General features: G+C 37.5%; 1 protein-coding gene across 2 annotated transcripts in view; it reads left to right on the forward strand.

The window, feature by feature from the left end:
• Positions 1 to 27,458, forward strand: part of sh3kbp1 (SH3-domain kinase binding protein 1) — a 370,773-nt gene that overhangs the window by 228,667 nt on the left and 114,648 nt on the right. The window lies entirely within an intron of this gene.

A 27,458-nucleotide genomic window follows, 5' to 3' on the forward strand; every position in this document is an offset into this window, starting at 1 on the left:
TCTCTGTACGCAGATGATGTGGTTTTATATATATCAGACCCAGAAAACACTGTGCCTGCAGTTTTAACAGCACTTTTAGATTTTCAAAAGATCTCTGGTCTCAGAATTAATTTTAATAAAAGTATACTCTTTCCAGTGAATTCACAAGCATATAATATCAGATTGGACACCATACCTTTTACCATAGCAGATCAGTTTAAATACCTAGGGGTTAATATCACAAGTAAACATAAAGCTCTTTATCAACAAAATTTTGCCATCTGTATGGAAAAAATTAAGCAAGACTTGCCTAGATGGTCAACCCTTCATCTCACTCTAGCCGGAAGAATTAACGTTGTTAAGATGAATATCCTTCCTAAGCTTCTTTTTTTTATTTCAAAACATCCCAATATATATCAATAAATAATTTTTTAAGCAATTAGATTCAACCATAACCTCATTTATTTGGAACTCAAAACATTCATGTATCCGAAGAGCGACCCTACAGAGACCTCAGGCAGAAGGTGGCATGGCTCTACCTAATTTTCAGTTTTTTTACTGGGCAGCAAACATATGAGGCATAAAAACCTGGACACAAATAAATGAACATACACAGGCTTGGTCCGCAATAGAAGTAAAATCCTGCAGCACTTCTTTATATTCCCTGCTCTGCGCTCCAATAAATGCAAGTTATCGCCAATATACTAATAACCCAATTGTGCTTCACTCACTCAGAACATGGAACCAATTTAGAAAGCAATTTAAGATGGAAAATCTTCTATCTGTGGCACCCCTGCAAGAGAACCACCTCTTTCAACCCTCGCAAACATATCCAGTTTTTAATATCTGGAAAAGATTTGGGATTAAATTGCTCAGAGATCTTTATATAGACAATATCTTTGCATCCTTTGAACAGTTACATTCCAAATTTAACCTTCCAGCTACACATTTCTTTCACTATCTTCAAATTAGAAACTTTGTCAAACAGAACTTGCCCAATTTTCCTCATCTCGTACCCTCCACTATGCTGGAAAAAATACTGCTCAACTTCGAGGACTTAGACACCATTTCTGCAATATATAAAATTTTATTAGAGTCCCTTCCTTTCAAAGATCCAAGAGGACAATGGGAAAAGATCTCTTAATTAATATATCAGAAAAGGAATGGAAGGTAGCAATGCAGAGAATTCACTCGAGCTCCATATGCGCAAAGCATAGAATTATTCAACTCAAAATTATATATCGAGCTCATCTGTCTCACTTAAAACTGTCCAAAATGTTCCCAGGGCAAGATCCAACCTGCGAACGCTGCAACCAAGCTCCTGCCTTACTGGGTCACATGTTTTGGGCATGCACCAAATTAACAACATTTTGGACCAAAATTTTTAAGTGCCTTTCAGACAGCCTTGGTCTCACAATCCCTCCTAACGCATTAATAGCTGTGTTTGGTGTTCTTCCAGATGGATTTGAAATGGATAAGGACAAGCAAACTGTGGTTGCATTCACTACACTTTTGGCACACAGACTGATCCTTTTAAATTGGAAGAATCCTAACTCTCCTCTAATAAGTCAGTGGGAAACCGATGTTTTATATTATTTGAAATTGGAAAAAATCTAATTCTCAGTTAGGGGATCTGTACAGAATTTTTTCAAAAACTGGCAGGATCTAATCAATAATATTTTAGAATAAGAAGAGATAATTATTTCCGCATTTCTTTTCCTTCGCCATTTATCTTTTTTTGCTCTATTAAACTCAATAATTTAGGCATGTTTACAAGCCTTAAGTTTTACTCCTTTGGCCATGCTCTCCTTCTCAGGGGTGGGGTTTGATTTGTTGTCAATCCTGTTTTTTGTCAAAATTAATCTATATGTACCGTATGATTGCAATAAAATTAATAAAGAAGAAGAGGGTTAATGTGTTGGGCCAAGTGTTTTGAATGTTATAATAACTCATTCCTGCACCAGAGAATCTAGAATGTAATTTATTCTGTAGTTGTCCAATCCTCCTTTTGCCAGACCCAAATTCTCTTGTGCAATGCAAGACTATGCTTGTTTGGCCAAGATTGCACCCTTTCATATAGGGAAACAGTGGAACACACTTTCTGGAAAAGTATACACAAGTTTTCACTTAAAAAATCATTTATGAAAGTAAAACTGTATAAAAAACAATGACTACCTATCAAAATGATACTGTATATTAATTAAAGTCTACTGAATAATTGCTGAATAGGGTGTTGTGATGCTCAGAACAGCCCCAGTATTCAAGCCAAGTAACGATGTCTTTAAAACTTGATGTAAATGCATCATAAAGACCTACAGTAACAGTTGAAATTTGAATTTGCAGAGATGTGAATTTTATGTGCTTACACTGAGACGTGTTTGCTTAATTTTACAGAGCATTTCAGAGATGCAGTGAAGTTAAAGGGTAACAAATGCAGCATTTTCCTGAGCATTATTAAATTAAATAAGAGAGAGAAAAAATCATTTCTAGGTTAATATTGAAATAACAGCTTTTGAATCACTTGTAAAGTTAACTAGAAGGATTGTGAAGACATTTGAGATCACCACTCAGATTGATTTGAAATTACTGCATTTTAGATTAGCTACATGGTGCAAAAAACTATTGGATCTGTTTGGAAGAAAAGTATTGAAATTCTGCCTTGTATTATAATGAAATGAATGTTCACCATTTGTTCCAGTGTTTCTTAGATAAAAAAAAATGCTTTATTAGTGAGCTAACATGACGAACAAGATTCCTATTAAGTCTAAAACCCTAAAATAACTCCTAGATTCTAACAAGATTTAGCAAAACTTCATTTTAAAAGCAAATTGTTTCCATCCAGTTGTTTTTATGCTTGGTAAAGTAATTAATCAATGAGGAAACAGCAATTATATGCACTCCTCATCAATTCAGCTGGGTGTCATCTGCATGTTAATAAAATGTATGTCATGTTCAAGTATGATCTTACTTGACTGTGTGTATCATAACCATTGAAAGGAATAATCAAGATTTGAATTCTTTAGCATTTTTAAAAGGAAAAAGATTAACATCTAACCACGAATGAATTTTTAAGTATATTAATTTATATTAATTTCCTACTTTTATACAGTATATTATTTAGTGGTGTTCCATGCAGAAAGCAGGTTTAAAGCCCAAGCAAGTATGGGTAAAACCCTCCCATATGATGAGCGATGAGGAGCTCACCAAGTAAAGAAGGTCCTTAGAAAAATTTCTTGAATGACGGAGCTCTAAGTTAACATATTGAAAGGGAATAGTCATGTTTATTTGTTTTTTTTTTGTAATTATGAAAAATACTCATTTTTATGGGAGCTTTGAAAAAATTGTGGTATGAAATGATGCAGCCATTTTTGTATAAATCGCCAGAAAAGAGTGGAAGAACTCTAAACTCCAAGAATCAATACAGCAGTTGTGCAGTCCTCTGTGATTGGCAGTGGACAGTAAACATTGTTAAAATGGTATAGATAAATGCCAGTTTGTTAGTTGTTACTTTACTCGTTTTGGCATGCACACTATATGTTATGCCATGTTTAAATTCTTCAACAAGAGCACACAGCAAAGAAACATGGAAAAGAAGATTTAGTAAAAAAAAAAAAAACAGTAATAATTTTAAATTAATTCATTACTTGTCACCCAAGAACTCTGTAGAAAGAAATTTCAAAGACAAATCATTAAATAAAATGTACTAATCCACTTTTACAACATATGTGTACCTTAACCGTAAACTTTTACTCAAGTAGTTTGTTTTGGTGGGGTTGGGGGGTGAGAGAGAAAACAATTTCCACTGAAATGGTTTTGTTGTGGAATTCAAATTTCACCTCTATCATATGAGTGATTAAAACCATGTGAATGAAGTTGTTCTATCAAAAAAAAAAAAAAAAAATCCATTGCCTCTCATGACCACCCTTTTTTAATTGGGGGAGGATCTCATTTTCACAGCAGGTACCTTATCTTATAAAACTCCATCTCCTGTATATTACATGAAGAGTTGATTGTGGCAGATTAAAACAGATCAAACTGTGAACAATGTGTAGTTAAAATGCTGCACAGTGACTTTAATAAGCCTTTCAAGACAGTCTTGTATAGCAGGCATGTCAAACTCACTACCATTGGTGGGCCGCTTGGACTGCCATACGTGCTGTCAGCGGGCCACACTGTAACAAATACTTTTATACTATTATACAAAGTTATTGTAGCATTCTTTCCAATACTGAAAACTTTAAAAAATGTAACACTTAAAGTTTAAAGAAAAACAATTTATTTCCATACAATCTCCGTTCAACAGCGTACAATTAGAGTCTTTGCCTCTTAGCTAGGTCCTTATATTATTATATTATATTCATTGCTTATATTGGAGTCTTACAGTGTGAGATTTATTTCTTTTGTCCCGACACTTGGCATCTCTTTTTAGTAACCAGTTCGTCAATATCAGGCTTGAAATCTTGTGCAGCTGCAACTTTTATGAGGGATGAAAGGTGCTCGACAGACTGCAAGTCTTGAGCGGTATGGGGTCTTGGTAGCTTTCATTAACAAAAACAATTGCTCACAAAGGTAAGTGCTTCCGAACATTGACAGTACTCTTGATGCCAGCTTACGGATCTGCACATACGAGGGTGGCAGGTAAGCATACAACTCTGGCACACCAACTTCATTGTATTTTGCCTTCAGAATGGAATCTGACTGCAGTTCAATCAATTCCATTTGGATATTCCCAGGCGCATTCTCAATGTTGTAAGAGTATGGTGACGTAAACAGCGCAAAGTCTTGTTCGTGTGAACTGAAATCACGAAAACGCTCACTGAATTCATTGCTCAGTAATTCAAGTTGGAAAACAAATCCTCCAAAAATCTAATTTTACTTTACTAAGTTTACTTCAAAGTTTATATTGTAAAATAAGCCGATATGCAAAAAGCCCCCGACCTACACTAATTGTACAAACTGAAAATCACAAAAATTTGTTAATAAACAACTTACCGACTTCTCGCGTCCACTTCAGATCTTCAGCTGTAGTCTGCACTAACTGTTCGTCACAATACTAGCACAAAATTACATAAAACTAGAGCAAAAAAACATGAAAATATGCGAGCTATTACTACTCATGATGGTCAGTTCTGCCCAGTGGCCAGTCTCAGCAGTCCAGCCAGTAGTGTAGCCTGCCAGGGGCGGCTCTAGGCTCGTGGCGGCCCTGGGCAGAGAAAGAATCGGTGGCCCCTTCACCCGCCAATGTCAATATGGTATCTTATGCATGGCAGATGGCCACGTCCGTTGCGGACACTGCATAGCTGCCTCGTGCTCATGACACGCTTCTTTATGCTCGTGTCCGTAACTTGAAAACCAAGTGGCGGCCCATGATATTCTCATTAAGGCAGAACGTTATAATACTACATATAGCTTACTGCTTCACCTCGAGCGACATTAGTAAATACAGCGTACTAATTAACAAGAAACACAATGTTTTTCGGCCACATCGCCGTCAGCTGTGTGTCGTTGTTTTCTCTTTCTGTTTTATATTCAATATATATTAGTTTGCACATGCCTAAGGCCGCCCCTGCTGCCAGGCTGGTGCAGCCTAGCACTTCAGTTGTGACGTTGCGGCTCATTAAATTTGGACAAGGCTCGTGGCTATACTAGCAGTTGATGTTTCCGGTACCGTAATGCCATGGGAAAATGTGCTTTTGTCAGAAGGCAGAAGTAAGAAAAGTCAGTAAGTAACGCCGAAGATGCAGAATGATTCAATCACAAATGACAGTAATCATTTTGTACAAGTTTAGTGCTAACTAGGATCTGTCATGCAGGCCGCACAGATTTCTGTTGCGGGCCTGTGGCCCAGGGGCCACGTGTTTGACATGCCTGTTGTATAGCACATTTATAGCTACTGTGCCCCTCCATCCCTTCCACCAGTGGGGAAACTCATTTCAACAGCTGGGCCTTTGTTTAAATGCTTTTCTGTTTACAAAGTGAACACTGGACAGCTACACAACTGAACTAAATCTATTTAAAAAGACTCTAGGAAGTCTTTTGTCACGTTTTTCTCTACAGTGCCCTTTTGTCCTATCCACTGGATATTATTGCTCCAGCTGGAGCAGAGCTGTAAAAATGTGTGCCCCCTGTCTGCTTCTTACAGAATGAACGCTGGACAGTCAAAATTCTTCAAATTGTATTTTAAAAGGTTGTAGAAAGTCTTCTTTATCACTTTGATTTCTACTGTGGCCTTCTGTCTCATTGACTGTGGGGGTACTCATTTCTGTGGATAGATCAGAGTTTTAGAAATGCATGCTCCCTGCCTTCTTTGATTTTGACTCAAACTGTACCAGTTATTGACAGTTATGTTCTCACAATCAATGGGATATCAGACAGACCATTAATGAATGGAAAGTTGCAGGAATTTCTGCAGTACTCTGAGCTAGAATCACATGCTCAACATAAAAAGGTGGTGCCCATAATAAACACACAGATGACAGACTGAAAACTATAAAGCAGGTAAAGTCAGTGAATAGAACCACTGCAGGCATTACATTTAGAATATCCAACTCAAAGGCTAAAGTCTCACCAGCTTTAGAGATAACCTTCAATTGCATGTTGATAATGAAGTGGAGGTTAAAGTCAAGGAGCTGGAATGTCAGTTTGAAAATTTGAGAGGTAATACACAGCAAAGAAGCTCTCATGGGTCTGAGATCATTTGTTGCTTCTCAGTCTTCTATCATGATTCATGGCCAGATGAATTAACCATTTTTGGGAAAAATGAGACTGACACTTTAAATGGTACCAAGAAGTCATATTGAAGAACTACACATAAATCCCAAAGAAGACTAAATGGCACACTGCAAAAGCCCCCAAACCCCATGTTCTCTCAGCAGTTCTAATAAGGTAACACCAGGTACACTTTCTTCAAATCTATAAAACATCTTCAGAGAGTGAGAGTAGATTTCCATAACTATTCAATTATCTGTAGATGTAAACCATTTCTGCAGTGAAGCAAGAGCATCCAAGAAGTCAATTTATTTAAGTGCATGTGCACAGCAACAGTTAATGTTTTTTGTCAGCAAATTGAAGTCACATTAAACTAACTTTCTACATTGCTGGTACCAACTTTAAATGTACCACACTTCAATATTGTCACTGGAATGTCCTTTCATCTGCACAGGCTTCTCCCATGGGGCATGTCTGCGATATTAAAGAACCCACATTCATATATGGAGCCTGGAGTGTGCATTGTGAGGCCCAGAGTACCTAGATAGTACTTCACTTCACACATGAGCTCTGGTGCTACTCCAGCCAGTGAAAATAAATAAAACATTTTTCTTATGGTATTAAACACATATACAATAAAATAAAAGAGAGATCTTGTATAATCGTTATGATTAGGAGTTCCAGGACACACAAGTCGTAAAAAGTTGCAAAAGCACTTCTAATAATGTCCACTGAAAGGGGGATATACTAACAAACCCCCAGCTAGATACAAACACAGACACTTCCAAAAAGAAACAAAAGAAACATCGTGGAGCACGATGACAAAATGGAGTTGCCTAAAATCACAAGGCAATCCAAGGTGAATACTGTCCCAATATAGTCATCCAGAAACATAGTCAAAAGAAGAGCATGAAGGTCAAAAATGAACGAATTAAAATTAATAAAAGTAAGAACAGAAAAGGCACAAAAACTCAAACTCCCAGAGCGCATTCACAATGAACCACATGGAACTATAGGAGAATCTCCAGATTTATAGGGCAGAGGTCAGTTCTTCACAGTGATTGGCAGGTGGTCCCACCTCTTGGGGAAAAAAACACATGGAACATAACACAGACAGTTCACTTACATAGACACAATCAGAAATAACCAATAATGCAAACAATCAACAAAGTAACATCAACATAAACAAAAGAAACAAAAATTAGCAAAACTGACCCAAAACATGCATATGAACCCCAGCTGAGGGTGGGGAACCCTGGCTGAAATACAACAGCAGTTTTGTCCCTTATTGTAATTTTGTTTTTATTTATTTTTTATTGAAGTATTTCATTAATATTAGTGTTAAAAACAAAATCGGGAGTGTGCTCCCCTTGACTTTCTTGTATGCTGAGATAGTGGAAAAGGTCATCAGAACCACTTCCAGTCGCACAATATTTCTCATTTATGATATCTTTTTGTTTCTCATCACAACTAATTGATAATATCGATACACAGTCATTTATCTCTATTTATAATCAAACTTTATATTAAAATATTTTCATACTTAGGGAGGTTGGAATTTTTTTCATGATTACATATGCATTGCACAGATTACGTGCAAAGTAAAAAGACTTATAGTCGCCTAAAAACATAGAAAAAGTGTTAGTATTATATAATAATAGCAAAATACCCACGCTTCGCAGCGGAGAAGTAGTGTGTTAAAGAGGTTATGTAAACATATATATACATATACATATCTACATACACACATATCTACATATACATATATATATATATATATATATATATATATATATATACATATACACATCCACACACATATATATATATATATATATATATATATATATATATATATATATATATATACACACACACACATATACACACACATACACATACATACATAGTGCGTTGTAACACGGGCTGTGATTGTTACATGGGAGGGAGACGACAAATCACTGCTTCCCGCTTTCTAATCGGGCCTGTGATTGGTGCTTTGACGGATGCCCAGATCCCACAGTATTTCCCCTTAGGAGAGGCGTTAGGCAAGTATAATTGAATAGCGGTGCTGCAAGTTTAGCTTTACACCTGTTTTTAATGCTTATTGACTGAAAGGGGCTTTCATGAAAAAAGTTAGGGCTTTGCTACAGGATACACCCTCCACAAGTTAAGGAAGTAAAAATAAAGGTATATATTTCTGTTTTATTTAAACCTTTTAAGTTTGTATGCGGGCGGTATGGTGGCGCAGTGAAAGGTGCCAATTAGGAGACCCGGGTTCGCATCCCTGCGTGGAGTTTGAATGTTCTCCCCGTGTCTGTCTGGGTTTCCTCCGGGTACTCCGGTTTCCTCCCACAGTCCAAAGACATGCAGGTTAGGTGCATTTGCGATTCTAAATTGTCCATGGTGTGTGGGTGTGTGCGCCCTGCGGTGGACTGGCACCTTGCCTGGGGTTTGTTTCCTGCCTTGTGCCCTGTGTTGGCAGGGATTGGCTCCTGTATTTAGGATATAGCGGGTTGGATAATGGATGGATGGACATTTGTATGCATAGCCCCATTTGCCCGTTTTCGTTTTTTTTCTTTCTTCAGTAATATTTCAGCAAACCCGGAGCTTGTCAGTTCAAATCCTGGTACTGACACCACTGTGTGACCCTGAGGAAGTCACTTCACCTGCCTGTGCTGCAAAAAACAAAAGTAATGTAACAAATTGTACCTCAGATGTTGCAAGTTGCTGGAATAAAGGCATAAGTCAAATAGATAAATATGTATTATACACATAGGAACTATTCATTTATTTTCTGTTAAGTCATCTGCAGCAAACCTTTATAAATGAGGGTTTCTCCTTTTAGATAGTGCAAACTGTTTCTTCTTCATTGAGGTTTTCTCTTGGAGAGTTTTTTTTCATTTCATTGAAAATTAAAGCAGCAGCTGCCAAAATATGTAGCTTTCTTATTAATTTTTCAACATTGTGTAAAATAACTTTATAAAGTAACATAAAAGGTTTAAATACTGGTTATCCTTTTACACTAAAATATTACTAAAGAGACACAAAAAAAGTAAAATGCATATGTTGTTTTTCTTTAAGGAGATTAAATATTACTGAAGAAAGAAAAAAAAAAACTAAAACAGCCAAATGGGGCTATGCATACAAACTTAAAAGGTTTAAATAAAACAGAAATATATACCTTTTATTTTTACTTACTTAACTTGTGGAGGGTGTATCCTGTAGCAAAGTCCTAACTTTTTTCGTGAAAGCCCGTTTCAGTCAATAAGTCTTAAAAAGAGGTGTAAAGATATTGACAATAAGCTACGCAAACCCACCAAGACATGCAATCGTTTAAATCAAGGCGCGAGTCAAAAAACACCATCCCATACTATTAGTTAACGATTAACACATTTCTATATGTATTGTAAGCATACAATACAACTGATAATATGTTGCGCTTATTTATCCGGTGTACCGACATTTTTGCTTGTTTAACGGCTGAAATCTAACGTGGTTTGTGCCCTTCAGAATGAAAACAGTTTGCATTTACCTTTTTAATAAAAGGCGAGCTTTTAAGCCTGAGAAATCACCCCGTAAATGCACACGTTTAATTGCACATGTGTTAATATGTATGCTTACACAGTATTAAAAGACACTCAACAATTAACGTCATTTACCTTTGTTCCCGCGTTTGATAAAAGGCGAGCTTTTAAGCCTGAGAAATCACCCCGTAAATGCACACGTTTAATTGCACATGTGTTAATATGTATGCTTACACAGTATTAAAAGACACTCAACAATTAACGTCATTTACCTTCGTTCCCGTGTTTGACTCGTGCTGTAAATCTCTTCCTTGTTTTCAGTTCACGTGATTACGTAGGAGGCGTGATGACGCGATACGTGACTCCGCCTCCTCCATTAGAGTATATGGACAAAAAACAGTTTATAGTTATGACCATTACGTGTAGAATTTCGAAATGAAACCTGCCTAACTTTTGTAAGTAAGCTGTAAGGAATGAGCCTGCCAAATTTCAGCCTTCCACCTACACGGGAAGTTGGAGAATTTGAGTGAGTGAGTCAGTCAGTCAGTCAGTCAGTCAGTCAGTGAGGGCTTTGCCTTTTATTAGTATAGATTTGTTGCAATAAATTGCTATAGGTAAAACTGCATTTAGCTACATTTAATTACAATAATAATGGTGGAAATAAAAAAAAAAAATTATAAAATTAAATGTATTATCAAGAACACGTTGGGGATGTAGCAGCTTATTATTCCCATTACATCTTTATATTTACATGGTATGTTCAATGTTTACACGTAATTGTTAAACTGATGATGTATAAATTAAAATAAAATTTATAATAGTTATTGAAAAAATATGCAATACGAGGTGAGACACAAAAATAACCAGACTGGACTTGGGGCTTTCCTGGAAAACCGTCTGGAGGTTGGGTGAACGTGAATTATAGAACTATATCCCCTCCTACATGCCTTCTCAAGCCGCCGACCGGCTAAGTATATCCTGTGAATAGCCCAGTCAGTATTTGCACAACAATCGTTGCACGAGTTACCGCTATAATGTTGGGTGAAAAAATCGAAACAGCGAATCAACATCAAGGTTCTCGCAAAATTGAACAAAACGGCTACAGAAAACTTATGAAATGATAAAAACAGTGTACGGTGATAACAGTTTGCCAACACTCATCTCGGACGGATGAAAACGTTGAATCAGATTGTTCAAAATGATCGTACTGCTTTCTCCGTAAAGTAGTTTTTGACTGACAAAAACACTCCTGTCCTCGATCATCCTCCCTATTCGCCTGATTTAGCTCCCTGTGATTTTTACTTGTTCCCGAAAATCAAAAGTGACCTGAAGGGACACATTTTTCTTCAGGCAGAAACGATAAGCCTGTTGAAGAGCCTCAAGCAAGAAGACTTCGAGCACTGTTTCAATCAATGGAAGATACGTATGAAGCAGTGTGGAGATCGGGAGGGGGAATATATAGAAGGAGACAGTGTTCAGAATGCTGTAATTCATCAATAAATATATATATATATATATTTATCAATCCAATGTCACAGACTTGACTCCCGCCTCCGGAGCAGCCCAACTCTGTGAGCCCCTCCTGCACACTCCCTGGCCTCTCTAGGTAGCCTAGTTAAGCGTGCCGGGAGCGGAGCCTTACTGGGTCTCGCCGAACCATGGGACACACTCCCTGCCTGAAAACTGCCATCTGGATGCATTGCAGGTCCTGTCCCCTTCACTTCCAGGACTTCTAAATCCTGCCTACTACGCAAATGTCACAGACTTGACTCAGAGTCATAGAAAGGTTTGGGGCAGTCACCTGTATAATTGGTTTCCTGGCTGCAAAGTTGTAAATTAGATACAGCACTGATGTGCACAAAACCGAGTCCAAAACAGAACTGAGGGAATAGGGAAAAGGTGGAGGCTTTTAAAGGGGAAGACAGGAAGTGAGGTCAAAGAGGCTGGGCTCATGATGGTCTTCAGCCATAGATTCGAGCCCGGATGTGACATCACAGGGGCCGGAGCCAGCAAGGACTCCTTCCATAGGCTCGGTCCCAGAAGTGACGTCAAGAGGACCAGATGGAATCTCCCGTGAATGGTCTGCAGTAAAGTGAGAAAAAGAGTCCATGTGCTCTGCCACATCCCGGTATGACTCGGAACTGCCCTTACTCAAGCCCTTTAGCTGCCTCCCATGTACACATGTGTGACACCGGTTATTTTTGTGTCTAACCTCGTATATTGAATACAGTTTTTAATATGTACACATTCATATTTCCATGATACAAAAAATTTGGATTGTTGTTTAAATAAAATACTACTTCTGGTTGAGTAATGTTTCTCAAATGTCATATCTGTTTGCATTTTAACATTATAAATATCTATACAAAATTTGAATCATCTATCTGTAATTATAGCCATAGTTTACTTGAAAATTCATGAAAGTGTTCAGTTGAAGTACCACTTCTATTTGCCAGAACTGGCCCAAAAGTTGATAGGATTCCTTATTTTGATATAAAGCAGATGTACAAAATCTCATTGACCTAGGTCAAAGTGTTTTCGAGTTATCTTGTTTGCACACAGACATAATTTCAAAAATGGTATTTTCGGACCCAAGAAGGTCTAAAATGTCAAGATTCATCAAAATCTCAAGGTTGAATTATTTCACAATTCCTGTACTTTCTCTATACTGTGTATAGGAAAAAGTAATAAGTATAACTGGTATAAATTATGTAAAGCCTTAATGTACAAGCAGCTATTAATGGGTTGTTGAACTGTGTGTTTTCACTTTAGCTCGTACATTTTCTTATCTATTGTTGGCAACAGCAAATCAAAACACACTTTAAGTTACAAGCCTCTTGGCTGTCACAGGAAGAGAGAGAGTGATGGGAGGGAAAAAAGGAAAGGATGATGGATAAGTAGGGATGGTTGGCTCGGCTTACCTGCCCACTAGCCCATCTTGAAGAGTACACAGTGACTGACACATTAATCGTACAAGCTTGGTGGATTTTCTGTATGTCTAGGGAACTCCAAATGTCTCACACAGCACTGCACAGCGCATTCTTTCTTTGCTAGTATTACTTTGACAGTGTAAAATGTCAAATGAAACATATCATGTCCAGAAAAGCAGCATAATTGCAAAGTGTTTAATGTGAATCAACTGTATCTTGTCCTACATTTCTATTGGCAACACTTACATTTTATGCACCATCAGGTCTGACAAACAAACATATTTCTGCTGCACCTTTCTATATTGACCTTGTTCAAGTCGTGAGGCATTCCTGAAAATGTGGCCTTGAAAGCTACTGGATTTATGTGTACACTTGAGCTGGCAAATTTTAACAATACATTTTTTTTTAAATCACTTTCTGAAATTTGACTCAAGCTTGATCTTTATTAAGGTAATCTAAATCTCAGTTGGAGATCCTATTATGTCATACAGCACAGAGTTCATTTTTATAAATTAAACTGCAATGGATTGAAAATTTATAATGCTGTAACATCAAGAGACATTTTACCATCTACTATGCCTTCCAGTTAATATTAACATATCATGAAGCACAGCCAACATCACACATGATGTGCAGCAAAAGCTAATTAATACAATGGAATTCCTAATACCCAGTCAAATGTGTGCATGTTGGTGTGGCTCATGTAATTGTTGGAACCGGAAGGTGTCAGATGACTGCCCATTGTGATGAAAAGTGAACTTTATTTTCATTGACATAGAAAGTTGTCCTTTTGGTAGTAATTGAATGAGTAACGTCTGAGGTGACATTGCCTGACCATTTCATAAACCAAGATGTACTGTATATACAGTGCATCCGGAAAGTATTCACAGCGCATCACTTTTTCCACATTTTGTTATGTTAGAGCTTTATTCCAAAATGGATTAAATTCATTTTTTCCTCAGAATTCTACACACAACACCCCATAATGACAACGTAAAAAAAGTTTACTTGAGGTTTTTGCACAATTATTAAAAATAAAAAAACTGAGAAATCACATGTACATAAGTATTCACAGCCTTTGCTCAATACTTTGTCGATGCACCTTTGGCAGCAATTACAGCCTCAAGTCTTTTTGAATATAATGCCACAAGCTTGGCACACCTATCCTTGGCCAGTTTCGCCCATTCCTCTTTGCAGCACCTCTCAAGCTCCATCAGGTTGGATGGGAAGCGTTGGTGCACAGCCATTTTAAGATCTCTCCAGAGATGTTCAATCGGATTCAAGTCTGGGCTCTGGCTGGGCCACTCAATGACATTCACAGAGTTGTCCTGAAGCCACTCCTTTGATATCTTGGCTGTGTGCTTAGGGTCGTTGTCCTGCTGAAAGATGAACCGTCGCCCCAGTCTGAGGTCAAGAGCGCTCTGGAGCAGGTTTTCATCCAGGATGTCTCTGTACATTGCTGCAGTCATCTTTCCCTTTATCCTGACTAGTCTCCCAGTTCCTGCCACTGAAAAACATCCCCACAGCATGATGCTGCCACCACCATGCTTCACTGTAGGGATGGTATTGGCCTGGTGATGAGCGGTGCCTGGTTTCCTCCAAATGTGACGCCTGGCATTCACACCAAAGAGTTCAATCTTTGTCTCATCAGACCAGAGAATTTTCTTTCTCATGGTCTGAGAGTCCTTCAGGTGCCTTTTGGCAAACTCCAGGTGGGCTGCCATGTGCCTTTTACTAAGGAGTGGCTTCCGTCTGGCCACTCTACCATACAGGCCTGATTGGTGGATTGCTGCAGAGATGGTTGTCCTTCTGGAAAGTTCTTCTCTGTCCACAGAGGACCTCTGGAGCTCTGACAGAGTGACCATCGGGTTCTTGGTCTTGGTCACCTCCGTGACTAGGGCCTTTCTCCCCCGATCGCTCAGTTTAGATGGCCGGCCAGCTCTAGGAAGAGTCCTGGTGGTTTCGAACTTCTTCCACTTACGGATGATGGAGGCCACTGTGCTCATTGGGACCTTCAAAGCAGCAGAAATTTTTCTGTAACCTTCCCCAGATTTGTGCCTCGAAACAATCCTGTCTCTGAGGTCTACAGACAATTCCTTTGACTTCATGCTTGGTTTGTGCTCTGACATGAATTGTCAACTGTGGGACCTTATATAGACAGGTGTGTGCCTTTCCAAATCATGTCCAATCAACTGAATTTACCACATGTGGACTCCAATTAAGCTGCAGAAACATCTCAAGGATGATCAGGGGAAACAGGATGCACCTGAGCTCAATTTTGAGCTTCATGGCAAAGGCTGTGAATACTTATGTACATATGCTTTCTCAATTTTTTTATTTTTTATAAATTTGCAAAAATCTCAAACTTTTTTCACATTGTCATTATGGGGTGTTGTGTGTAGAATTCTGAGGAAAAAAATGAATTTAATTCATTTTGGAATAAGGCTGTAACAACAAAATGTGGAAAAAGTGATGCTCTGTGAATACTTTCCGAATGCACTGTAGATCCTCAGCGGAGCACATTTTGAGGAGTGAACTTTAGGTTTGTATTTTAAACGGGCAGCTGAATTTTCCTGCCAAACTATTATGGAGGATGTATGGGTGGTTTCCCGATAAGCCAATGAAAACCGGCCAACACTGATTATGACTGAATTTTAAGACAAATTCATAAAATGAGGGGAAAATACTCTGTTAAGATCTCATTGTAAGCACAGTGGTTCTATCCTGCTGAAAATTTTGCTATTTAAAACCCAGTGTTCAGGGATGAAAGATTTCTTAAAGTATTCAGTGCAGCTATTTTAAGTGATTTCAGGTTGATTAATGGTAGGTTATTAATCTTATCAAGTGGCTTCTTGCTCCAGCTCACACTGATGCAGAACCTCAACCCTTCTAGACATCTGGAGTCATTTCATCTGCAAACTACAGCTGATTTACTAATTCATCACTAAAGATGTAGTTGTTGGGGTTAAGAGAGATGCTGTCATTGTTTAAATTATGGAGAGGAGCAGTGAAAAAAAGACACTTGTGCCCGGACTCCTAGTCATTAGAGGTCAATTGGAATGCAGTATTATTTAAGGTTATACTCTATTTTAATATTTCTTATATTGGAGGTCAAGTATGACTGTTGTTTAAATGTCAAAACAGGATTCTACATTAACTACCTGAATCCAAATGTTGCAAGGTGTAGTAGAAATCCATACTTCTAATAAGCACACTAAAAGGTGTTAAGAAGAAAATTAATGGCAGAATTGTGTGGGAAAATCAACTTCAGTTATAAAATTGAGATGCACAAATGATTTTAAAATTGCAGGATTACTGTGTGTGCCAATGTGCATTAAGAAAGAATACTTTTTGCTTTTAATGAGTAGGATGATTGCGGATTGCTTAAAATAGACAAATTTATATTGAGCCAAGCATTGGTTAAATATAGCTATAAACGCACATTCTCTTTTGTCAGCACATTGTTTCTGTTTCCAAGTGAAACATTATCTAGGCAAGCGATTCCAGTTGTTCAGTTGGCTGAATAGTAAAAGTGCAATATGCCTTGCAATGTCAAGAATGGAGGTTAAAGAGGAGGGAGAAGGGTTTATAGTAGTATATGCTTTAGTGATTGTAATGAGTTTTCCAGAAAAGTGTACTTTGTAAGCATTGGTAGAAAGTGTCCTGGAATGTAAGTTTGGTATCCTCGGCCAACCTGACAAGCTGTAATTTTCCCTTTTTATCTGTTTATTTCCACTTTTAGAAATCTCCTGTCCTATTCATGATTTATCATTGTTGTATATGATGGATGTTTTACTTAGAATACAGTTTTCCTGACAAAATTATGTAAAATATTACTGCATGTACAGTATATTCTCTTTTCAGAAAATGTCACAAAGTATTAACTCCAAGCCCATTGTTTAGCCTGTTAGTATAGACACATTCAGAATTGCCTAGAGTTCATAGACCATGCATCTGACAAAGTAGTCCATACTTTTTGGATTTTGTTTTTTCTACTCCAGCAGTACACATCACCAACTGCCTGTACTTTCTCATGTTACAATCCAAGTTTGCACTGATCAGTGGAGCATCTAGAGCAAGACACCATAGTATGCTGGTTTTCTAGAAGTGCCTGTATGTTAGGGCATTTAGGATACAGTATTTACAAATTGAATAATCTTGTCATTATTTGTTTAATTATAGGAGTACTATATACAACAGGCCTTGAATTTCACTATGTTGTACCTTGCTAACCATTATGGATGCAATGAGAAGTCAAACAAAATGACACCATTTATTGACCAACTAAAAAGATTGTTGAGGCAGATCAGGCCCCTTCTTCAGGCAAGATGTCAAACATCTTGCCCGAAGAAGGGGCCTGAGCTGCCTTGAAAGCTATCATAAAGTTGATAAAGAGTGAACATACTACATGAATTCACTGAATAAACACTGCTTTAAACAGCACTAAACAAAATTTCAAACAATATTTTACCATTGTCGCATGAACTACTGGCTAACCAAGATAATTCAAGATATTTTCACGTACACATACTCATTTGTAGCAATCCATTTTTTATACCAAATTTGTTAGAAAGAATTAAAAAAAACTTTGTCAGGTTTGTGACGTGCTATTTATTTACAGCAGTACATGTAGAAGGCTTTCACTGTATAATAACACTTATAAAGAGAAACATTTAATGGAGAAGTCTAACTTTTCAGATTTCAAATGTCACGTTCCTGCTGCTTTAATTGTCTAAATATTTCCCTCCTTTTTAGATTTGTTCCAACTTTAAGACTACCTTTGTGAAATCAATCCTGACAATTTAAGGTTATTATTTCAGAATTCCTGTAAAACTGCTGGTGTTCTGTTGTTTTCAAGTTATTTCAAGTTATTTATATTTGCTCATGCCTGTGTATTGATGCAGAATGAGTCGATGAATTGGACTGAGTTAAAAGTGCAGTTGTAACTGGAGACAACATTGCATTTATGAATTGGACTGAGTTATAAGTGCAGTGTAACTGGAGACAACATTGCATTTGCTCTTGTACCAGGAAAATATATGATATATGTATTTAGTCGATTTTTAGTTATATTGATGATCTAATAAACTTTACTTTGATTTCCAAAAACCCAACTTACAGTACAAATTTAGTGTTTGCTGATTATATTTCAGGAATTAATGACATTATTGAAATGGAATACTTTATTGCGTATCTCTGAGGGTATATGTTTTCATTAACACTTTGCAAGTTGTACATTTGGAGAGAATGGTGCAGGTTAGGTGGATTGGTGATTCTAAAATTGGCCCTAGTGTGTGCTTGGTGTGTGGGTGTGTTTGTGTGTGTCCTGCGGTGGGTTGGCACCCTGCCCAGGATTGGTTCCCTGCCTTGTGCCCTGTGTTGGCTGGGATTGGCTCCAGCAGACCCCCGTGACCCTGTGTTCGGATTCAGCGGGTTGGAAAATGGATGGATGGATGGTCCTGTGTTTCAAAACATTAGCTCTTGAATGGCCAATGTGCAAATTTTGGAATCACTAGCTAAATAAATGTTACTTTGGAATGGATAGATAGATGTGTGTGAGGTTGGCACCATGTACAAGGTTGAATCATGTTGTGCATCCAGTGTAGCTGGGATAACCTCCCACTCCTAGTGACCCTGAACTGGATACACCAATCAGAAAATGGGTAGTTGAACACATAACTGTAGTCATGTCCATAACAATGCAAGTACAAATGCAAACCTCCTATATTCTTTATCTTAGTTGTGCTGATACTGTATTAAAAAGCAAATAATCTTGATACTCACTAAACTGAGAGTTGAACGGTCACATCATCACACTTTAAAGAAATTCCCAAATAATGTCATTTTATTCCTCAACTAATTCTATAATGGTTTAAAAGTGACAATAAAGACAGGATTTTTTGTGCCTTTAAAAGTGCAATGAGAATTTCCTACCTTAGTAACTTAAATCAGGCAGGATTTTAAAATAGCAGACAGGACTCACAATTCTGTACTGAAGCTCAAGCACACTATAATGTGAAGCGATTGTGGCTTTTGCTTTAAAACCAACTTTAAAGTTAAACCTGTGTGTGAAAGATAGTTTAAGAAACAAATGTATTCCTGTTTTTGATATATGAAATTAAAATGGATATCACAAAGCATTTATGCTTCTACTGTAGTCATTGTACAACATGTTCTTAAGATGGCAGCAATTGAGTTATCCTTGAACCTGCATGTCTGTGGCAAGCATTTAGAACTGCTTAAGAGTTTCAGTCATAACCATCTCCCTTTGCGGGGTAGCTTCAGCTAAGATTTTTCCTGGTTTAAAAGAGCATCCATTTTGTATTTATCTATGTTGTTGTTCTGTGAAGTTTTTTTTTGGATTTTTAATTTTAACATGACACTTAAACCTAAATTGCATGACTAAGTTGTGAACTTCACTCTTAAAATTGCTGGTTCTTTATTGGCACTTTATGGCTGTGTACTGGCTTGTGTGGTTTATTATAGAACTATTGCTTGACAAAACAACATTGCATACTGGGACAGGTTCTTTGCATATGAAGTTTGAAAAACATCCTAATGTGTAGAAAAAAATCTGAAATCTTTAATGTATGGTAGGCTGCCTAGCAGGACACTAACAGATTAAGAAAACCTGCTATTGTTATAGTGTTATTGCAATGCATCAAGAGTCCTTTTGAAATTAAAACTTATTGGTATTTTACAAATCTTTTCCCATTTGTTCATGGTTATTTCCTGTATGATGCCTGTTTTGGATCTAATGAAATAAAAAGTTCTTTCTGGAAACTTTATGTGGATGGGTCTTTTGGGACCAAAAAATGGTCCCTCTTGGTATCACAATGAAGAGCAACTCTGCCACCTTTGTTTTTAAGAGTGCTGGTTTAGGCTTAGTGCAAAGAACTGTGGAATATTTAATTTTTTAAAAAATTTCTGTTATAATCACATATAAAGATTTTGTACATTAGTTTTCAGCTGAGTTGATCACCGTTGGTGTTACAGCTGAGGAGCAACAATACAGCAATCACTGTTACATGTTGGTGATGTTTCATATGTGAATTATGAAATGCCACTCAAAGATGTAATGGTAAAGAGAAGTGTTGTATTATTATTATGTTTTTTTTTTTTTTTTTTTTAAGTGTGTGGTGTTTTAAGCTTTCATAACACTATAGCTATGTATTTGCAGGACACAGTTTGATATGTTACCATTACTGGGAGACAAGGTGCTCTTTTATAATCAGTGCTTTGTAAATTAGAGAAGGAAACTTAGGCGACCTGAGAGGAACTGTAAATGTGGTTGGAGTGTCGGATTATTTATGATAGTTAAGCATTTAACCTGATCTTTGTAGCAGGAAGGGCTCTGCGCACAGCCAGATGGCCAGAGTGTTTTTATTTTTTATCTTATGTATAATATAATTGTTCTTATAGCAAAAATATATAATCTAGATTTGTTTTTTTTTCTATATTAAAGAATTCAAAAATATCTGAAATATCCTTCATCCATCCATTTGCTGAAATGCTTAAGTCAATTTTAGGGTCACAAGGAGCCAGTGCATTTAAAGTCTTATAATGTGTGCCTCAACTAGAGTCTATTAAGAACTATCTAACGTTATCATGATAACTGGGGGCAGACCAGAATAAAGCAGATTTTTAATAAGGCTTTTAAAACTTAATTAAAAGTTATCATGCATGAGCTAAAACATGGCTCATTTTCTAGGATAGGTGATTTGGCCTTTGCAATATAATAAAAGCAAGCTGTTCATAAATAGCTTTTTCTGGAAATTTGGTTGCCTAATGTAATCAAAAGTTGCTCTTGCTTAAATCATAAAAGCCAGCTCTGCTACACATGTTAAAACAAGGTTTGGATAACGAATCATAAAGTCATGTTTGCCTTGAAGTTTGTTTTCCATGGCCATAAATAGTCATTCACACCCCCATGCTGTTATTTCATACTTGTGTTACACAGAATGATTCTTTGAGTCACTTATTGGAAAAGTACATACATCCACCTATCTAGAATCTGAAACCTTTTTATCCACTGAATTGTTTTTTTTTTTTTTTAACCAACAGTACCTAAATGTGGATTATGTGTTTAACTGGAGTAATCATCAGATTCCAGCCTTCTCTCCCTCTCACTGTTTTTTTTTAAACTCTGTGCTAGTTTCATTACTTTAAATGACTCACCACCAGGCGTCTTGTGTCTTAAAGGCTTTTTGTGTTGGTCATGCTTTTAGAGGGAAGTAAGGAGGCCCTTATTATTGTTTTTTTCCAATTCATGCTATACACTTAACTGAAAACCTTCCGACTTGATACAAGTAAAATTTGGACACATGGAAGACAAGGTAATGTGTTTTTTTTTTATTCCTGTAATTTAGTTTTCTTTCACTAATCCAAAGTTTTAATAAACAAAGAATGTGCATATTTTTTCATGAGCAAAATAAGTAAGCCTTTTAAATTCAGCAGCAGCTGGAAATGGTGAAATGTCAGGAAGCAGTCGGCCTTATGTTTTGGCAGGTTTTCTGTAACTGCTGGTCTAGTTTACAAACGGCCTATTCAGTAAAACATGAACTTATACCTTAGGCTGACAGTAGATTAAAATGAATTTTAAAGGTTGTATGCCTTTTTATTTATCAGCTATTAATTGTGCAAAGTTGTATTTCTTAGAATCCTGGCATCAAGTTGTTAATTCAGTTTGATGCATTTTTTTTATCACATGTGACTTCTTCAATCTTCTTTTGAAGTATTATGGTTGAATACACAACAAATATATTACCTTTTTTAATGCTTTTTAGTAGGTCACTTCTATGGAAGCTTATTCTCACCACTCAAAATAAAACGTATTGTGTTATTTCACAGATAATCACCTGCTGCAGTCGGTATCGATGTGCATGCAAGCGCTGCAGTCCCCCAGTGATAACTAGTGAGGGAGATGTTAAGCACGTGCAGTACATGGCATGCAATCAGGAATTGAAGAGACGCTATAAGCATATACTGTACAAATAACCCTGCATGTGCTGAGGGGTACATTTAATGTGCCCAGTTTAGGATCACAGGGAGCCAGTCATTATCACAGGAGCAGCACTCAATTTATGGCAGGAAGTGAACATGGTAGATAGTATGCAGGTCATGTGCAAGGCACAATCACACAACCAAGCAGAAAAGAGTGTGTTGTGTGCAATCCAGTAAAATAAACCTATTAATAAAGTATGTGTTTAGTTTTAATCCAGCTCTTTGCTATACAGTAGATACTTTGAAACAATATGATCTGGTGGTCTAGCAGGTAGTGTACAGACCTGAAATTTTGTGAGCTGTCATTGGGAATAGAGAAAGGGGATGGATGCTATTTACTTCATAGCGCATAAAGAACTACATGCTTTTGTTGATTTAGACGTATTACGGACACAATTTCAGTATTCATTGTTAAAATAGGTAATCATACGCAGTTAGGCACACTCACTGATACCAACCAATCCACAAAGCACGTGCAGTCTCCATGAGACCTTGCCAGTTTGAGGCAGGAAGGACAGACAACTCTGCTCTACCACTCTGCTTATGCTAAAACATATGTACTAAACTAAGTAAGTTTTCACCTGATTAAAACTATATATAAACGTGTAACTTTTGTTCAGTTGTTGTCACTTGATTGGACTGTATGTGTGTGCTTAACCTCTCACTCATTAGTTGTCACTAGACAAGCCAAGGATTCCCATGCATGATATTAAGGGCAGTAGCTAGAAATATTTTTGCAAAATAATGTAGTTATTTTTTTGAGTGGTTGGAATAAGCTTAGTATATTCCAGTTCGTCATTTATGCAGATAATCTAGATGAATTTTAGTCCAAACAACTAACAGATTGCTGTTCACCCTTAATCCTTCTTTTCTTCAGTGCCTCTCAGTCTACTGTAGCTAACTTGTGATACATAATGCTGCAGCTGGAGCATGAAGCCTGAACTGCAGGTTACTATTCCAGATTTTAGCTGGGAGTCTTTAGCCTTGACATGCCATAGATATAACACTGTGAAGGGTGTGCTACAGGTTTATTTTTGGACAATAACAGTACTTGTAAAACCTACAAGAGGAAATTCTACAAGACATAGTGTCTATTTACTAATGACTATCTGACTATCCGAATTGTGATAGCACTTTCTATTATTTAATGAATGTTTACAAAATTATAAGCAATGTGACACTTTTATGGAGGTGGATTTTAATTCATTAATTTAAATGTAGATAATTTGTTCATCAGTTAGCTAGTTGATTAGAGTTCTTCATCTTAGTGCTGTGGAGCTGGAATGTCAGAAGTGCCATTTTGGCACATTCAGTTCTGTAAGGAATAGCACTTGTGGTATTTATTCATGAATCTGAGTATCCTGTCTGGCAAGTCTGTCTGCTCAGTTCTCTACTTAAGTGAAGTGGAGAGTTTCCTGTGTAAGCCATCTCTATTAATCGGTGCAAAGCAGAGTCATTGGCTTCTTATTGTACATACCATACACATTGTACACAAGCAAATTAATCTTGTTACCATTTTAAAAACACTTATGCAAATAGAATGCCTGTTTTATGTTTTCACTGCCATTCATAAGGAGTATATGGTCTAATCTATCCATTATTGTATCAGTTTACATCCAGCCTTGTGCTGAGTGGGCTGGGGCCCATCCTGGTAGCATTGGGCATAAGGTAGGAGTCAACTGAAGATGGGATATAATCCATCTTAGAGCACATGCATACACGATCACATGCTCATGCCAGGCCAGTTTAGTGTTGCCAGTCAACACGTAAGACTAGAAGAAAAACTCGAATACCATGGGGAAAAAAAACAAATCTGAGCAGACACAGATCCACACACACACACCATCCAGGAGCAATGAGGTTATAGCTCTAACCACTCTGTCACCATTAAGTCCCTTACAGTCACATATTCCATCCAAATTTATTATTTTTGCAGTATTTTAAAGCTTGCTGGCGATTCTAAATTGTCCTTGGTGTGTGTGTGTGTGTGCCCTGTAGTGGGCTGGCGCCCTGCCTGGGGTTTGTTTCCTGCCTTGCGCCCTGTGTTGGCTGGGATTGGCTCCAGCAGACCCTTGTGACCCTGTAGTTAGGATATAGCGGGTTGGATAATGAATGGATGGAATATGCTATGTTAGTATTTGGTTATTTTATAATTAGATTTATATATACTGTAATAAAAGCAGACCACAAGCATAAAGGTTTGAGGTTTTTTAGGCCCCGTTTACTGTAAAGTAAAGTAATTTGTGTCAGTGTTTTCAACAAGTACCACAGACAAAAAATAAGATGACTGGACGGACAATTTATAAGGGGTGACTGGAAGTGATGTAAAATAATGCTCGGAAAGCCGTGGTGATGGATGAGAAGATGACATCATCAGGAGGGGACCAGAGGTTAGAAAGGAACCGGGAAATGGCTGGTTTCAGTAGTCCTCCGGGGAAAAGTCGTGGCGGCGGTGCTTCGTTCTTTCTATGGGAATATAAAAAGAGAGGTTAGTACCCCACTGTTGTCCCCTGGCAATGACTTGTCGCAGTGCGCATAGGGTCCTTAAGCTGCTCCCCATGCGCTTGTGCGTGACAATACATAATGACGTCATCTCTCACATTATCAATTGAGCAACAGACATCTTGCCTTTAAGATGCTTGGTACCTTGGGTACAACAGATATGGGATTATTCAGTTGCTTTCACCTTGTCCTTCTTGTAATTCTTTTGGACCTTTCTGGAGTTCACACGATTGAGCCTTGGCAGTCAGATGAAGAGTGAAGGGCTTCTCCAGTCTCACGTAACTGCTCCAAAGATAGTTGTTCTGGCCCCTTTGTTTCCTTTTTGGTTCACCCCTCTTCAGTGTTGGACCATCATCACATACCAATATTATGCCATGGTCAAATCGAACTTTCCCTGGACTTAACAGGTTCCTTGGTGGATATGGGGACTCTTTTTCATTACCAGTATAAATACACATCCTTAGTACTGATTCACTCTTGTGTCAGTAAGGCACTTTATTACAGAATATATACTTTTTATATCCTTTTGCATGGGAACACACTTCTGCAGTTTATAGTTCTGCTGAGTTACATTTCTAGAGCTCTTTTTTGTTTCTGTCTTTAGCATATGAGAGAGGTGCTCTTAATTATTTATTTTTAACATTTTTTTCTAGCTACTTCTGTTTCTCATTTGGGGAGTTACTTGAGTTTGACAGAATGGTATTTTTTTTCTTTCAAAGAGAATCAGAACAAACCTGATGTTACAATTCATTAGGAAGACAAGAATAATAGAAAAAATATATATTCCTATGTATATAAATTAAAAAGACAGTAACAAAACAGATAATGTAATCTCTGAACTTCTAAAGTTAGCTTTCACTTTAAAAAGGGCACATTCTTATGAATTCTTCCTATTCAGAAAACTAAATATCTTTGGAAATACTGACAGCTTTTGAAAATCTGTTACAAGATTGCTGGTCTAGTAGTTAGTTTGTTGATTCAATCTTTAGTCTAGTTGAGCCAACAACTGCTGTAGTTATGATGAATGGTACAATCTACTGAATGGTAGAATCTATTACAAGCAGTTATAAACTTCAAGTCATGGCACCAGTCTTCCCCTTTGGAGCTAAAAAGTGGTCAACGTAAAGGCTATATTATAGGCCTTAGGAAGTCTGCATGAGAACCTACGAGGGCAATCCCAAAAGTAAGGTCTCCAAAGCGGTGGGGACGTAGAGAAACTGTTCGTACGGCTGTTGGCCACACTGTTGTGATTGGTGCTTCCTCCACTCCCAAACAAGCATGTGCGGCTTCACTGGGATGCTCAATCTTGGCTTGGCAGCCCTTGAAAATGGAGCTCCCATTGAATGCTACCGCCAAGTGCGAAGTTCGCACAGGAGACCGTCAATTTCCGACGAGACAGTCGCGAAGGTTGAGGAAAACATGCATAAAGATCGGCGGTTGGAACTTCATCACCCATCCACCCTATAGTCCGGACTTGGCACCCAGTGACTACTACCTGTTCCCTAAGTTGCAAGAACATTTGCCCGGAAGGCGATTCTGCTCCGACGAAGACGTGAAAGATGAGGTTCAATGCTTCCTGAAGGAAATGGCGGCGAGCTGGTATGACATGGGCATTCTAAAACTACCACAGCATCTACAAAAATGCATCGACCGAAATGGCGATTATGTAGAAAAATAAATAAGTCTTTAACCTTTAAAATGATGTAAACATTATAGAAAATATGTTTGTATTTCTAAAAAAAATAGGAGACCTTACTTTTGGGATTGCCCTCGTATTATTGGCAGCAGGGTAGCGAGCATAAAACTGGTGAAAAGAAAGAGTTGTAAACAAAGTTGGTGACACTTCCTGATGAATTCATGGGAAAGTGCAAGTCCAAGTTATTAGATAACTGGCACAAGTTTTGTCCATCAGTGCTTATAAAGGTATGTTTTGGTTACTCTTCTTGCTCACCAAACAAAAGAAGTGGAGTCTGATGATGGAATACTAGGAAGGTACTACATTATTTTGATTACAGCTGCTCTCATCAGATGGGAAAGGCTACTTAATTTTCCCAGGATTTCATCTGTTCATATTTACTTTAAGGTCTGTTTTTACCAGTTCTCCACAAGGAAACTATACTTAGTATATTAAGGATTTCATTTTTGTAGTGCCTTAGGAGTTGAAATGTAGATTTCAATTTGCAGATCTTCAGTTCAAAGGAAGTGTCATTTAGTATGCCAAATAAAAGAGTTTAATGGAATCTTGGCCCTATGAGGTATAGAAAACCCACTAATGCATGTTAAGTTCTTATCACACAATTCTGGTAGAAAGAAGTAACAACTTGTGTTAATAAGCTTGTAATGATAACCCAACACCTAGTTACTAAGATAATGTTAAGGAGCTGACTTTGTTTTATATAACCCTGGCACCAGTTACCATCCTCTGCCCCAGAAAAGGTATACTACTGCATATCTATAACAATAACATTCAGTAAAATCTATTAGATTTGCAGAACATCATAAGCATGAATAATGACAAGTGCCCAGTCATCATAAAAGAGACTGAGTTAAATCTGTTCATCAGATTGGAGAGTTAAAGTTTGAAGGCCATGGAGGTAATCACAGAAGAAGCAGAACCATTAATCTCATCAACAAATTATTAACATGGGACAACAGTCAGTAATGAATAGAGCCTTCAAAATTTTGTGAAGCTGACCTTAATGAAGTGCTTCTCCAACAGTTCATGTAGACAGACCTTCTTGTTAATGGTTATAGTATCCAGGAAACATTGATCATCACTCCATAGAGTAAGATTGTTGTGACTCACCCC

The sequence above is a fragment of the Erpetoichthys calabaricus genome, chromosome 4 (genome assembly GCF_900747795.2).
Source record: "Erpetoichthys calabaricus chromosome 4, fErpCal1.3, whole genome shotgun sequence".
NCBI classification, from domain to species: Eukaryota; Metazoa; Chordata; class Cladistia; order Polypteriformes; family Polypteridae; genus Erpetoichthys; species Erpetoichthys calabaricus.